Below are 15,232 nucleotides of genomic sequence, written 5' to 3'. Positions count from 1 at the left end.
GCTAACACTTAAGTTGTAAAATGTATAATTTCTTCTGTGCGAGATTGGGCATTCCTGCCTTCCAGCTATGAAGACCTACTACATAAAACCAGGACCACTGCAGTTTCCAATGGGAACATAATCTTGAGAAAGGGGGACAGAGCACCAAATACTGGGACGTCTGGTAACCCTAGTCTCGCTGCTTCTGTGCAGGACAACGTAGCCTGCAAAGTTAAGCCTGTGGTCAACTCCACCTAGATATCTGAGGCCTTAACCGGTCAGCGTGTGAGCACCGCCACCATGATAGATTGGGGAGCGCTTGCGGCCTCCCCAGTCACGCTCACTGCCCAGGATACCCTCAGGCAGAATTAAGGGCTGGCCTTGAGAGATGCTTTGACTTCTGACACGTGGAAGTCAATTCTTCTCCCAGCCATTCATTGATCTTCAGTGACAGAAATAGGAAAGTAAGCGCGTGCGTTAGTGTCACTCACGAATGACCCCAATCGATAGTGGCGCGGTGAAGTCAATTGAGAATCAGTAGGCCATGAGCGAGCCGCGTCACGAGCTCAGACCCAGTGGTCGAAGTGTACAAAAATAAGTAGTGGAACGATGTTCCTCTATCCACCCCCTTTTATGCCCCGCCCCTTTTTCTGTTACATTCAGTTCCCCATAGATTCATTGCCACCCCGCCACAGTTCAAACCACCTACCTGGGTCCTTCCAGTCCTTCCCTAGGCTCCCAAAAGCTGTGATTTACAAACGTTCTTACAAGACTGAAGAAAAGGCGGTGAAAACATATACATTTAAACGACCACCATTAGTGTGTCATTGCCGCCTCAGCATGCAGCTTTATGCTGGATATGGAGTGTAGCTCGAGGATACAGAGCAACACAGGTTCGATCCCTGGCTCTGCACTTAGAAACCTCTGTGTATTAAGGGCATTATAAATAACCTATCATATTATATGTAGCCATCCCTTCCCCCACCATTCACACCTCTTAAGGGGCACGTACATGACAATAGCCACTGATAGGCCCGCCCCTCCCAATTACCTGCAAACACCTCTTTGCCTAAACAAGCCCCTAGTTTACCACCATCCTGGAACAGTACTCCATGTCAAAGGGAACGTCGTACCCTTTAGTTCCCTCCCACTTTGACCTCTGGTTACACCTGCTCAGCTTTCGGAATCTCGAGGGAGATCATAGGTGCCAATTCAAAGACTCCAATGTGGTCTTTAGGGGACTCCACCTAACACCCCTCTCTCACCGCCGGTGCTTCAAATGGACGGAACCCCTGACTGAAAGCAACGCCCACGCTTCTGCAATACACACTCATCTGCGCCTATAAATAGGGTCGAAGCATCCGTGCGCATTCTTAATGAACACGGGGCTAACAATGAGATGTGATTAAGCATTGCTATATACGCCAGCAGCCAGCCAGAACCCTTCCCCGCCCCTGCCCGCACGCCGTGCCACCTTCACCCAGCGTAGTTAGAGCACATGCACAGTTCCACTGCCTGCTCCACGCGCTGCCGCCGCGCCTGCAGATTTCCACGGTGCCGGCTACATGTACATGGGGGCCCAGACGCCCTGTGCACCTCAGCCTTCTATCGCCATCGCCAGTGTACAGAGAACACACACACACACATATAGCAGCATAGACACGTCGGCCACTGTAGCAGCGCACACCGTTCATTCATGCACGCACCCTTCGGCCATGGAATACTGGACGCACCTGCATCCGTGACACCACCAGAGATGGGCCGTGCAAGAGGGGGCAACGAAAAAGAAACCCCAACAGCGGAGATGGCTTAGAACGCTGAGGGGCACACGGCGCCAGGGAATCCATGTAATTGCAGCTGCAGACGGTAGCACCCCATGCGCGCATCCTCGGGCGGTGCCAGGCGGCACTTTCTGTGTGTGCCCAGAAATGGTGCAGACTGCGACGCTAGGAGTCGGAGCGGTCCCATTTTGTTAAAAGATGCCCGTGGTGGTCGGGCACAGGACCGGGTACCGAGAGCAGCGATGGATAGAGCGAGAAACGGAACGGCGGCTACACACATGGCAATTTTTCTAACCAAGGATGTGCTGATTTGTACAAGATGCATTTCCTTGCCAAACCAAAAGGACTTACCTATTTTTGTTCAGTGTGTCCCCCCCAGAGCTATGTATGGGTTGTGGTTAATTTTGGGGCTGCCCTTTTGAGTGTGGGGGGTGGCTCTGGCCCCTGTCAGGCTGGGTGAATGGTACTGCCGCCGCCGCCGCCGTGGAGAGGAGCCGAGTGCCTTTGTTGTGTGGTTGCCGCCGGCCCCCCTGACTGGATGGCTGTGCTGCGCCGCCGCTGCTGTTGCCGAGTCTGGGCTGCAGCTGCCTCCTTCTGCTGCTAGTGCAGCGATTTGCATGCGACCTGCCCTAGTGGGAAACGCTGCTCTGTTCATCCCCTCTTCCGTGCACCCCCTCCCCCTCTGCCTGGCACCCCACCCGCCACGGCTCGTCTGTGGGCCTAATAGCTCTTCTCAAGCCATAGACATAGTCTCTCAGATGGAAGTGCCATTGCAGGCACAACGCAGGTTTCAGGGCGCTTACATTGATGTACCGTTTTCAATTGCAGGACAGTTTATATTCAAACCGGTGTCATCATGCATTGTGAGTATAATATTAATTCTACGGAAAAGCTCAATTGTCAATGTAGTTGGGTGCCCAGCAGAAAGAATGGGAGGCACATTTTGAAGAACAGGGAATTGAATCAATATCTAAATAATAATTTTGAAAAACGTGCATATGCTCCTCTATATAATGAAATACATATTTTGTAACCCGAGAAATATACGTATACTTATAACTATGTATTCAACTAGTTCGATTTCGGAACGTATGGCCTTCAGTTGGGATCTGTGCCCAGGGATGCTGCTCCGGGAGCAACCTAACAAGATGGCGGCTTCCTAGGATTGCTCGGTCGCTAGCTAGACAATCTGGGCAGACACATCCTTCCCAGATGTAAATCTCTCCTCCAGCGTACCTTCTGAAGATCTGTGAGGCCCACGTTGTGCTGGAATTGGCCTATGAGAATTGGCGGAGATGTCTTGGAGGGAGCTGTCGCTGAGGACTACACGTGGGCATTTGTGGGCAATCCCAGCTGGGGCTCTTCTTCGGCACATGGTGCCCCGTTCTCACTGCCCCTCGAGCGGTGGGTTCCCACTTGGGGCATCTACATTTCGGCAGCAGTGTTGAGTTAATGCTAAGGCCAGTGCCTGGGGCCCATGGGAGTACTCGGGGGAGGGTGTTGCTGGCGCGGCCTGGCCCTGCGGTTTCCTACCTATCATGGATGCCGGGTGAGTCAGTAGAGGAGAGACTTTGGCCTACAGACTTGTCAGGATTAGCCCAAAACAACAAGGGTTAAGCCCTAGGCTGTGAACCTTGCATACGCCGAGGAAACATCACCTGTCCATTAACGAACCAAGAAACGCTCATTTGAGCGTTCCGCAATTGGTTGTACCTTGGTCTCCTTTTCGTTATCGCAGAACGCACGCTGCCATGTTACCATGGCGACTATGGCGTCCTCTACACGTGCAACACTATCGCACCTCAGAGAGAAGGAGCCAAGTGACGTCACAGCCACCCGTTATAACGCTTCTGGGTGGCCACACTCGCTGCTTCTGATTTGTTCGAATCACAGCTAGCGTTATTGTCCTGTTTCGTGTACACATTCTTTGGATCTTCTTGACCGTGCCTTAGCCTGCTTGATTATTGTCTTCTCTGGTACCGACCACAGTCTGTGTTCTTGACCTGCCTCTGCCTCCTGTTTGTCAATACTTTACCTGCCCACACGTTGCTGAACCCGGAACGTTTCTTGACTTGCCTCTGCCTCCTGTTTGTCAATACTTAATCGGCCCGCAGGTTGCTGAACCCGGAACGTTTCTTGACCTGTCTTTGCCTCCTGTTTGTCTATACTTTACCGGCCCGCACGTTGCTGAACCCGGAACGTTTTTTGATCAGTCCATTGCCTCAACAATGAATGCACACTTGGTTTGCACGTCCGGAATGACCCAGCATTCGCCGGAGATCTACCTACCAGCCTAAAAGGAACAACTGCATTTCTCCTCTTCAGCTTGACACTCATCCTTTGTGAAAGCAGATGTGTTACAGCCATTCATCTATCTCGCTCCAAGCGGCGGGACTAACCACCACACCCACACTGCCTTGAGTGAACCTGCATTACCCAAATTCAAAGCGCACGAACTAGAGACTGGTACTATTGGCGCTCAGGTCGATAGGCGTCCTCGTTTCATCGGGGTAGTTTATGGACTAGAGACTGCTGATTTCTGCCTAGGCGTCCTCGTGTCATTGGGTGTCAGGGATAGGCTGGGTTGTGCAGAGTTCCTCGGTAGTAGCTCCCAATGCCACACAAGACTTCCATATAACCCCTAACCCTCTTTGACTTAGTCAAATATAGCTAAAAGCACAAACTTACCATCTTATTCTTTGCTATTTTCAGTGTTACGAGGCTGTAAACCACGCCCACTAGTGTACACCAATATCTACAGGCAACCGCGCGCAAGAGCGCGCGCACCGACGGAAGCACCAGAGAAGCACCACTTTGCCACAGACGCTGTTGCTCCTCCGTGCCTTGCTGCTTGTTATCCATTGGATTTTCCTTGTTTACTGCTTCTCTCACAGTATTTGAAACTTCCAGCCACACAAAACTTTCATAGAACCTCTAATCCTCTTTGACTTAGTCAAATATAGCTAAAAGCATGAATTTAGCATCTTATTCTTTGCTATTTTCAGTGTTACGAGGCTGTAAACCACACCTACTAGCATACGCCAATATCTACAGGCACCCGCATGCACTAGGGCACGCGCACCGAGGGAAGCACCGGAGAAGCACCGCTTTGCCGCTTCGCCATGGCATCTGGTGCCTGGTGCTTCCCACTGTTTGCCTTAGATTTTTCACTTTTTTTCTTTTTTTTTTCTTCTTTGGTTTTGTTGTAATAATACCAATTCGTCTTTGTTCATGAACCAAAGGGGTAGAAGAACCTACCCACTACAGACTGACATGCCACCTCATATCCGCCTACGTGCTCTGAGTGAAATACTCCCAACATGGAAGGTCAGTGCAAAAATGGAGGTTCTCCCAGATCTGTCCAAAATCCTGTTGCACGTGCTGAAAAGGTAAAACGGACAATAGCCAAATCGAAGCATTTTATTACTCCTAACTGTGACATTCGCAATTTTGGCTTTGGGAAATCGAGCTCTTACAAAGCCAAATCTGAAGAAATACGGCAGACTTTGTCAACCACGACCACGAAAGATCTGGCTTTTGCATCTCCTACTGTGTCTCCCAGTGCAGAAATTATAATTTTATCTCCTTCCCTGGCAAGCTCTCCTGTTGGCCTCAACATTGACAATCATGACAATGAACAACGGAATATGTCACTCTCTATAGCATGGTATTGATGAATGCCCTAACTGGCACTGCACCCATAATAGACAAACAGTCTGCTGTAAATGATGTTTTGGAACATGCTGTTATTGATTTACAATCTATCAATTCTTTCTTCTCGGCCAAAGATGAAGCACGTAAACTATCTGACTCTCCTGAACTATTTCCTGAAATCGAAGGGAGAGATTCAGATATATCATTATCATACATTACTCCTACACCGAGAAGACCCCTACCCGAGGCCTTCGCTATAAAAGCAAATTCTCCTCCTAATAAACTTTCTGTTATAACATTAGAAATAATGAACACAGCTCTAATGTCACTTGCGAAATTATTCGAAACCCTTGATTACAAATTGAATTTTCATACTGAACAACTTATTGAAATGGGTACTTGGCAAAAAAACATAGCGCATACTCTGGCCCAGAAGCATCCTCCAAACACTCTGAGAGTAGTCTCCGTGGCCTCACAGACTTTTGGAGGAGGGATTTGCCATGTGGGTTTGGAGGATCCTCTGCAAATCCCTCGGTTGGTCCATTGCCGATGGTCCCTTTTGTGAGTGGCATTATTCGCAAAAAAGTTATAAATGCCACACCTCACTCTATTAATCTGGATGAAATTGATGACTGTCAACAACTAGAGATACAAACTGAGCAATTAAGCAAAGGGGCCTAAACAATCTTTACAAAAAAAGAGGTCTGGCAAATGGTCTTAAATCTGCTGCTAACCCATCAGGGAAAAAAACGAAGAATATAAAGACAAAATCGGCTGGCTCCAATTCAGCCTCAAAACAATTCTTTACAAATCTATCCAAACCCAAAACAAGCCTCACTCTAGCTTCTAATGCAGTCACCCAAAAATATAATAATCTAGCTCAAATCAAAAAACAACAAAGCTTAAATACAAGTAAGGCCCCAATTCTTCCACATTCTCCATTGGATGACTTGGTCAAAGATGCCGCAGAACTTGAGTTAGAGATATGCCCTCCTCATCATAGCGCCTCACCTATCATTGTCTGCCTCTATATCTGAAGATTCAAAATACAGATCAGAAGCTGCAGAAAATGGACAAGAGATCAGGAAAGCTATTGATTTATATATGAGACAATTTAGGTTTGATTCAGTTATATCATTGCCGCCAACCAATGGTCTGATTGTGGCAGGTGCAGTTCCACTCTCTCTTTGATTACCAGATTGCAGTCCTTGTCGGCTTTGTTTTCCTATTTCAGCGATATCTATTTTTATGTGCCAAGAAAACTAATAGGTTTACCTAGATTCTGTACCCTAAGTGCTTATATTGCGACTGCAGCAATATCATGAATCAATTTTCTTTTTGAAAAAACACTTTAGTGGGTTGCGCTTCTGGTAGAAACAATATAAATAACAAATTGGTTGATTTTCCATAAATTTACATTTTTCTTTTGTATGTTCTTGCTCATATTTTCATTACACAATTGGCAATTTATATCTCTATTGCATTGACCTTCATGCAAGTCCAAATTTAAATGTTCTCATATGCATTAATTATCATGCAACTCTGGTTTTCACTCACATATTAGTCTTTTTTTCCAATTACATTGACTTCCATATGTTCACATTTGTTTCTCTCACACGTGTTTCCCCACGGTATGTGCCCGCGGTTCTTCAGGAGAGATACTAAGAAGAAAGTGTGAAAAAAAGGAATGAAGTAATATTGAATAATTAAGTCCAAATTAAGTAATAAAAGTGGTGGGGTGGGAGAATAAGCTTATCAGTTTATGTGGCCTGTTAGGTACACTCACCTAAATTTAAAAAAAATGTTGTTGTGAATGTAGGTCTCTCTGAACTCTTACGTATCTTTTATCATTTTTATTTCATTCATTTTCTTATTTTCAAAATTATTCAGAATACTTATATCTGAAAATGAATGTAAAAGCAAACAAATTTTAGACCATACTTAGAGCAGATTATTTTCACACGCAAGTGGATTTGTTTAAATTCTGCAGGAAACTAAAACTAAAAAAATATTTTTCTGAATCTATGAATAAAAAAGAAAAAAGACAGAACAACAAATTTCACATCTTGCAGTGGAAATAGTAGAATGGCCTCTCAACATCATGAATCTCACAGAAGAAAACTATGCAACAGAAATGTTTATGGAAGAACAGAACATTAATCCCTTTCAAATGGAAGAATCAAACCTGAAACTGAAATCGAAATTCATACCAAGAATATCAGAAAATAATGTGATAGATATTTTCCAGAAAATGGTCAGTGAAGACTTAAGACAAAACTATCTCAAAAACAAATCCTCCAAATGTAACCTCTCATTAACGGAATCTAAAGCTATTGAATCTCTTGCAAGAAATCAACAACGGGTAACTAAATCATCAGATAAAGGGGGAAATATTGTTCTCATGCAAAGAAAATATTACATGGCAGAAGGAAACAAACACTTGTGTGATACTAACTGTTACTCAATACTTCAAAAGAACCCTATTAAAGAACTTCAGATACAATGGCACCTAATGATCAATAATTGAGAAGAAATGGGCTTACTCTCAGAAGAAGAATACAACTATTTAGATAACCCTTATCCAATAATGTCCATCATTTATTGTTTACCAAAAATTCACAAAATATTTGATACATTTCCATTTTGCAGACCCATAATTAATGGGATAGGCTCACTAACAGAGAGAGCCTCACAATACATAGACCTTCATTTACAGCCGCTCACAATAAATCTTGCATCATACTTGAGAGACAGCAAACATGTCATACAACAAATGGAAGAAATACCATGGGAAAAAAACGTCCTTTTTGTGACTATAGATGTGGTGTCTCTTTACATTAGTATAGATCACCTCAAAGGGATCCGTTAAGGGACTCCAATCAAGCACTCCCACTGAGTCAGTGCCTTGTCTGGGATTGCTCAAGGGAAGCCCTTATTTATATATTTGTATAGCAAGTTATACCCTGGATGATAAACCCTTGTATAACACCCCTCTCTATGAATCCCCCTGATCTCACTGTGCCAAGAAGTAGGTTTGTTTTGCAATTTAAAAGATTTATTGGAAACATTAAACAATATATATATATCACACTTTGATAATAAATCAATATTTGATAGCACCCTTATGAATATATTGTTGATCAACAATAGATAATCTGACACTAGCACACTTCTTTACAATCAATGAGGAGTTAGTATAGAAAGGATAAGGTAGCAGAAAATACTTTTATGGTTTCAAGGAAAAGCAATGAGGGAAAAATGCAGCACAGAAATAAACTTGATATGATTTCAACAAAAGATAATATGATCACTTTTTCTTTGACAATTCCCTCCCCCCCTATGCAAGATAAGGAGATTGAAGGAGAGCACACAATTCTCAGGAATACAAAATGCAATACAAATTTCCAGTTCCCCCCAGCGAGCTTAGAGGAAAACAGGTATGATTTTAAAGCAGGCAAGATCCTTTTAAATGTGGTGGCAATGAAGTGAAAAATATGCTGAAAATGCTTTTAATTCCCGCTAGAGGTTCAGGGTGAGTGAGAGATACTTTAAATCAGTTCAGGTCAGTCCTACCAATGATTCAGGGATGGTTATCAGGTTGAAAACGGGATTCAGTAATGGAAGCAAAAGACAAATATTTTTACACGTGGTTGAAATGAAGCAAACTGTCAATTCGCGGCACTGTTTTCCGAGTGCGTCGATCGCGATTACGGAGGAACTATAAGGAGTAGCAAGTCGGTTCTAAGCTTGTTGGAAAGCTTAGAATCTTAGCTTTAAAATGAAAGAAACTCGCTTCTAGCACAAACAGTTCAAAAGATATGGACGATTTAGTGGAGGTAGATTTTCAGAAATGAAATTAAAGTTTCAGAATGACATGCGCTGTGGAAGGTTTTGGATCAACAGGATGGACACACGATTCCTTATAATGCAGTTCTAATAGGTTAAAATAGTTTGAATTAGATTATTTTAAACTAATAGATTGGATTTGCACAGTTCTGGCTGAGTACTCACACTATGAATTTAAAATAGGCCGTCAGGGTCTGGTCAGCAGATTTGGACTGGACTCCTGGCGGGTGGTTCTGAAGTCACAGCTCTCTGGTTCAGCTTTGCTCTGCACTTCACAGTGGTATGGTCTCTGGTTCTGCTGGTCTGGATTAAGTGGATTCTGGATACAGCACTACTTTCTGGATATTGTCTGGTCCGGCAAATGTGTCGCAAGAAAGTGGAAAGTGAATATCTTGCCCGTCCAAGCAGTCTCTTTTTATGTGTTTTGAAAGTGGGTGTGTGCGTGGGCATAACTAAGCCTGCCCCTCACAAATTATCATTGGCCAAGCTCTCCTCTCTCCCTTGATTGGGGGAAGGAAATGGAGTGTCATTGTGATGAGGTAGTTTATGGGTCAGAGGATCCACCCCTGGTCAATTTGCACACAAATCTATTCTTGATCCAAATACATATTTATCTACGTACAATTTTTCTAATATTATATGTCCAGTTAACATATTTTCTGTAGCACCAAACCATCCGATCCCTGTCTTTGTAAGATGTCATGTCCACTTATGACAGAATTCTGCCCTTTTCATCAAGAAACCAACCTCTAAACTTTTCCAAAATTTAAACAAACATGCACAAGGAATATAGGCATCAGATGATGAAGTGTCAGATTTTTAACATACAGACATTTGGAGTAATACCTTATTTTCCACTACTACCCCCCAGAACATACCACAGAGTCCTAACACCTCTTAAAATGTGCACAGAAAAAATCACAAGAATAATGATATTAATTATATAATTTTGACAAGTCCGTACTATGAATTATCCATCTTTTTAAAATTATGCTCTGGCCCAGAGGGGTGTGGTTTCCGAAAGCACATGGTGGAATTTCTGGTTTGTCCACTTCCTCCAACTCAAGTTGCTCACAGAGGCACTGCCCCTCCCAGTTTCTCTCAAGAGGAAGCCATTTACGACCCCCCCTAATTTAACATTTGCCTGAGCCAAGGAAGGCTCATTGTTCTGTTTCCCTGCTCCCAGGTGTTCCTCCCCTGATTCAATAAGAGAGCCGTAATCTCCTTTTGGTAGGAACAGCAGAAGGCAGCCAGGCCTGCGAATGCAGTGGCTGAGCAAGTTTCAACTCCTGTCGGGGGTAGTTGCCAAGCAGAATTCAATCTCTTCAAGCCAGGCTTCAGCCAAATGTCACTTTTGTTCCCAGTTTTTCTTCATTCAAAACAAACTTACAATTTTTACACATGCAGCTAGAACGCTGATTCTAAGTTCAAAACTATGACCTTTAAACAGTTGCAACCTATGTTACACTCAAAAGTAGGTCACTCATTTATTTTAAACATTTCGAATTTAGTGGCTTTAAGTCAAATTTCACTTCAGCTGCTGACATCCACAGCTCAGCCAGTTTTGTTATAAACATTGTTTTGGGCTCTTCATCTTTCCAGATTTTGTATGCACGCAAGACTACATTCTGCCAAATGTCTGCTGGTGTTCAGTGAGATTTTTGAATATCTTGCAATGTTTAAAATAGGCGTTTTTAGCTTGCATTTCAGAGAAACAAAGGTGATTTCAAAGCGCTTTTTTGAGCTAACAGGCACTGCTGTTTTTCCTTTGGCACCACGTTTCACTCATGGCACTTCTGGCCCATCACGCTCGCACTGGTGGGTGGTAGGTCAGGCAACCATTTTGTTGTGTGTAAAAACTGCGCGGTTTTCCTGGATTCTGTCTTAAATGTGAGCTTTTCCGCCATCTTGGATTTTCTAAGTCCACAGCACCAAATGTTGCAGCATAATAACTCAAACATGGTTCATAACCCCTGACAAGCCCCCCCGCCCGACTGCGCTTTGATTTCGAGTCGAGGGGGAGTCGGGTGCAAAGGATGTTTTGATCCACGCGCTGGGATGTCCGCATCATCTTCTTCCGATTCCGCAGATGACAAAATTCAGCATCTTTTCCTCCATCAGGGTGGATCGATCGGTTCTCCTCGCCGGTCCTGATGGGAGTATTGGGCGGTACCCCGGGCCCCTCGGATCTTTGCTCCCGGTCCCTGGGTCGTCTTCCGTGGTCAGTCTCCAGGTTTTCTTTCTCCTAGGATGACAAAGCAAAGCGACAATACCTATTCGTAGACATTTCTCCCCCACTATTGATATAATGGGGCGGCATATACATTTTATAAATCAGTAGACATTTACATTCTTATTTAAAAAAAAACAGATATAATCAAGAATTATTCAAGAATCATAATATTTTAGAGACTATGGGCCTCAATACGACCCAGGCGGTAAGTTACCGCCTGGGCCGTGACTTTACCACCATGGCGTAAACTAAGTTTACGCCATGGTGGTTGGCGGACTTACCGCCCCATTCCGAGGTCGGCGGGGCGGTAAGTCCCCAATCCCCATTTACCCTTCCCCATTCCCATTTTTGCCCCATAGGGCATAATGGGAGTGGGGAAGGCGTTAATTACGCCACCGTAAATTACGGTGGCGTAATTAACTCCATGGTCCCTTAGCGCCATGGATTTTAACACCTGCTAAAAGCAGGTGTTAAAAGCGCCATGGCGCTAAGGGACCTCGTAGTTGGCGGTAAGGGGTCGGCGCAGCTAACGCTGGCGTTAACCCCTTACCGCCAGGGTCGTAATGAGGCCCTATATGTGGGATATTTTAGGGTTGGAACTGTATTACTCTGGAGCGGCCCCCTCTGGTATTGCAGAGGACTCCTCCAGTTGCTGCAGAGTGTGCCTGGGATGGCAACACTTTAGCTGATTTATATGGACCCACTTGTCTTCCCCTTCTGCCAAACTACCTCCGGGGATGCAGATCTTATAGGCAACTGGGGAGATCTTGTCTATAATTTCAAAAGGTCCCTTCCATGTAGGTAAACATTTTTGCTGTTTGGCCTGGTTTCTTTGGAAATTGTATAGATAAATCCGGTCTCCTACATTGTACTCTTTCATGGTAGTTTTCAAATCGTAATGGGTCTTCATGCTATCAGCTGATCTTTCTAGATTCCGCTGAGCACAGGCAAAAGCATGCTGGAGGTGTTTGCTCAAATTCTCCACATACTCATGAGTTGTGGAGGCATTGATCAATGTCTGCTCTTCAGTCCTGCAGAGCAAATGCTGGGGAAGCACCATCTTGCGTCCATTCATCAGCTCAAATGGTTACATTTTAGTTGCAGATGAAGGGGTAGATCTGATGGCCATTAGGACCAGAGGTAATCGGATATCCCAACTTGGCCCAGAATCTGCCACAAACTTCTTTAAGATGCTCACTATGGTTCTGTTGTATCTCTCCACTGCACCAGAAGAGGCTGGCCGGTAAGCAATGTGTAGCTTCCTTTAACCCCCAGTATCTCCCACATCTTAGTCATTACTTCGCTGGTGAAGTGGCTACCTCTGTCTGACACAATCCTTTGGGGTAGACCAAAACGCAAAAACATGTGGTTGTTCATCAGGGCAGCTGCTGTTTCTGCTTTGCAGTTTGGGGCCGGGAGACATTCCACCCATTTGGTAAATAAGCATGTCACCGTCAACATGTACTTATTCCCCCTAGAGGAGCGAATCACGGGGCCTATAAAGTCGATTTGCAAATCTGACCATGGCAGTGTCATCCCCCTATTTTGGAGAGGCGCACGGTGTGTGAGGGATGTAGGCTGAAATTGTGCACACACAAGACACCCCTTCAAGTATTGGTCGAGGTCCTGCCCCATGTGTGGCCAGTATGCAACCTCTCTTAAGATCTCAAGTGTTGTGTGAAACCCCCTATGACCGGCGGTTGTCGCATCATGGGCGTGACTTAACATCAGGCTTCGGAATGAGGTAGGGACCACCCACTGATCATGGCCAGCTTGGGATTTCCTTACCAACAAACTGTCTTGGATTCGGAACATTTTTGGACATTTCATCAACACTCTAAGGTCCTCTTTCCCAAGGGGACTCTTCTTGTTTTGGCCATATCTGACCTCCACAGGAAAGCCTTGCATTGACAGAATCCAGGAAGTAATTTGGGAATTACTCACATTTCCGGCTCGGATTCTGTCACTTTGGAGATATTGCAGAGGCTGGTGTGGAGTCTCCACTATGATGTGTTCCACCTGGATGAGCGGGCGGTAATTCTTCAATGCCCATACCGTTGCCAGGAGTGCCTTCTCACAATCGTTGAATTTTTCCTCCACAGAGGATAAAGTTTTGCTTGCATAAGAGATTACTTTATTGACCTTGTCATGCTTTTGGTATAATACTGCCGTCAAGCACGTATTAGAGAACCCTGTCTCCAGGAAAAACTCCTTGTTTCTGACAGGGTAAGCTAGGCAGGGCGCTGGTGAGAGGCTCCTTTTGAGCTGTTTTACTGCCTCGGATTGTTCTGGACCCCATTCCCACTTGACCCCCCTTCAAGAGATTAATCAGGGGTCTGGTGATCTATGCGTAGCCCTCAATGAACTTTCTGCTGTAATTAGTCAGTCCAAGGAGGCTCCTTAGTTCCCACAGAGTTGTGGGGTCTTTCAGTTTCTGAAGTGCTTCCACTTTCTTTTCCTGAGGAGTAATCTCATGCCCCAAGAAATTAACACGGGTTCTACACCACTGTGCTTTCTGAAAGGAAAGTTTTGCTCCGGCGGCCCTCAACTGTGTCAGAACATAACAGATCTCCGCTATGTGTTCCTCCACAGATGAACTTTTGATGAGGACATCATCTACATAAGCCAGGTTACCCCTTGCATCCAGGTCGGGCATGGCCTTGTGTAGGAAAATGTTGAACTCATTGCCGGAGTTGAGGTATCCGAAGGGAGTTCGGGTCCATGTGTACTGCTGGCCCCCAAATGTAAAAGCCAGTTTGTATTGGTCCTCCCTACTGACAGGCACGGTCCAGTATCCATTGGTCAGGTCTATTGCAGTGAATACCTTTGACCCCTGAATCTGGGCCAGCCCTTGGTCAATGTAGGGCAGAGGCCATCGGGAAGTATGGACCCATTTGTTGAGCTCCCTAAGGTCGGCACAGAGTCTCCACTGGCCGCTTGGCTTCAATATTCCCAGCACCGGATTATTGAAGGTGCTGTGAACTGGACGGATTATTCCCCGGGACTCAAGGATCTTAATTATTTCAGTAAGGGACTCCATGGATGTGAGAGGCAAGCGATATTGCTTCACAAACACTAGAGTCATGCCAGGGTCTGTGGAAATTGTTGTTGTGTGGATGTCGGTGCGACTACAGTCATATGAGTCTACCGCAAAGAGATCTTGGAAATCCAAGAAAACTTGTTGCAACTTTTGCTTCTGTTCCAGAGTCACGCAGGCATCAGCTAGGTTGACTCTCTCTTCCACCATCTGCCTGAAGCCTGGGAAGACTTCTGGTTTGGCTATCTCAGCGGCCTCCTCCAGTTGGGTGGAGAAGTCCCTGGTCAGAGTGCTGATTTGGACTGGAGGCTTCAGGTGGAGAGGCAGCTCTCATGGACCTGGAAAATCACCTCATCCCTCCTGAAGTCACAAGTCACACCTTCCTTACCACAAGGGCAGGAAGTGTACACCAGGAAGTTCCCCCCATGCCGGGTAAAGATCCTGTCTGGTGTTGTATTGTCATCACTGTCACTGTCAAAACAGTCCTTGGGGATTGGTCCTAACAGTTAATTTCCTAAATCAATGGAGAAATGTCGGTCATCAACCGCCATTCCAATAATGGTGCCCGCGGCTAGAGTAATACTCTTTAAGTCGCTGTTATCCACCTCTATTGGAATGGTGGCATGTTCTATGTTGACTAATGGTGTTGGGTTTACCCCTAACCCTTGCTGTTGGAGAGAAGCATTTAGATGAATATAAGCA

The 15,232-nt window shown here is 45.2% G+C and overlaps 1 protein-coding gene across 3 annotated transcripts in view; it reads right to left on the bottom strand.

Annotated features, from left to right (window-relative positions):
- Positions 1–2,404, bottom strand: part of DCLK1 (doublecortin like kinase 1) — a 1,453,755-nt gene extending 1,451,351 nt beyond the window's left edge. For 2 of the 3 annotated variants that reach the window (XM_069640762.1, XM_069640764.1), the window contains exon 1: positions 2,112–2,381. The gene's annotated coding sequence lies outside the window, so the exon portion shown is untranslated. Of the gene's footprint in view, positions 1–2,111 lie in introns of all 3 variants that reach the window. The other variant, XM_069640761.1, reaches the window with a different exon arrangement.
- Positions 2,405–15,232: the final 12,828 nt, after the last annotated feature.

The sequence above is a fragment of the Ambystoma mexicanum genome, chromosome 7q (assembly GCF_040938575.1).
Source record: "Ambystoma mexicanum isolate Mex_15411 chromosome 7q, UKY_AmexF1_1, whole genome shotgun sequence".
NCBI lineage: Eukaryota > Metazoa > Chordata > Amphibia > Caudata > Ambystomatidae > Ambystoma > Ambystoma mexicanum.
The sequence above is the reverse complement of the archived record's forward strand: the minus strand, read 5'-3'. Positions and strand labels throughout refer to the sequence as shown.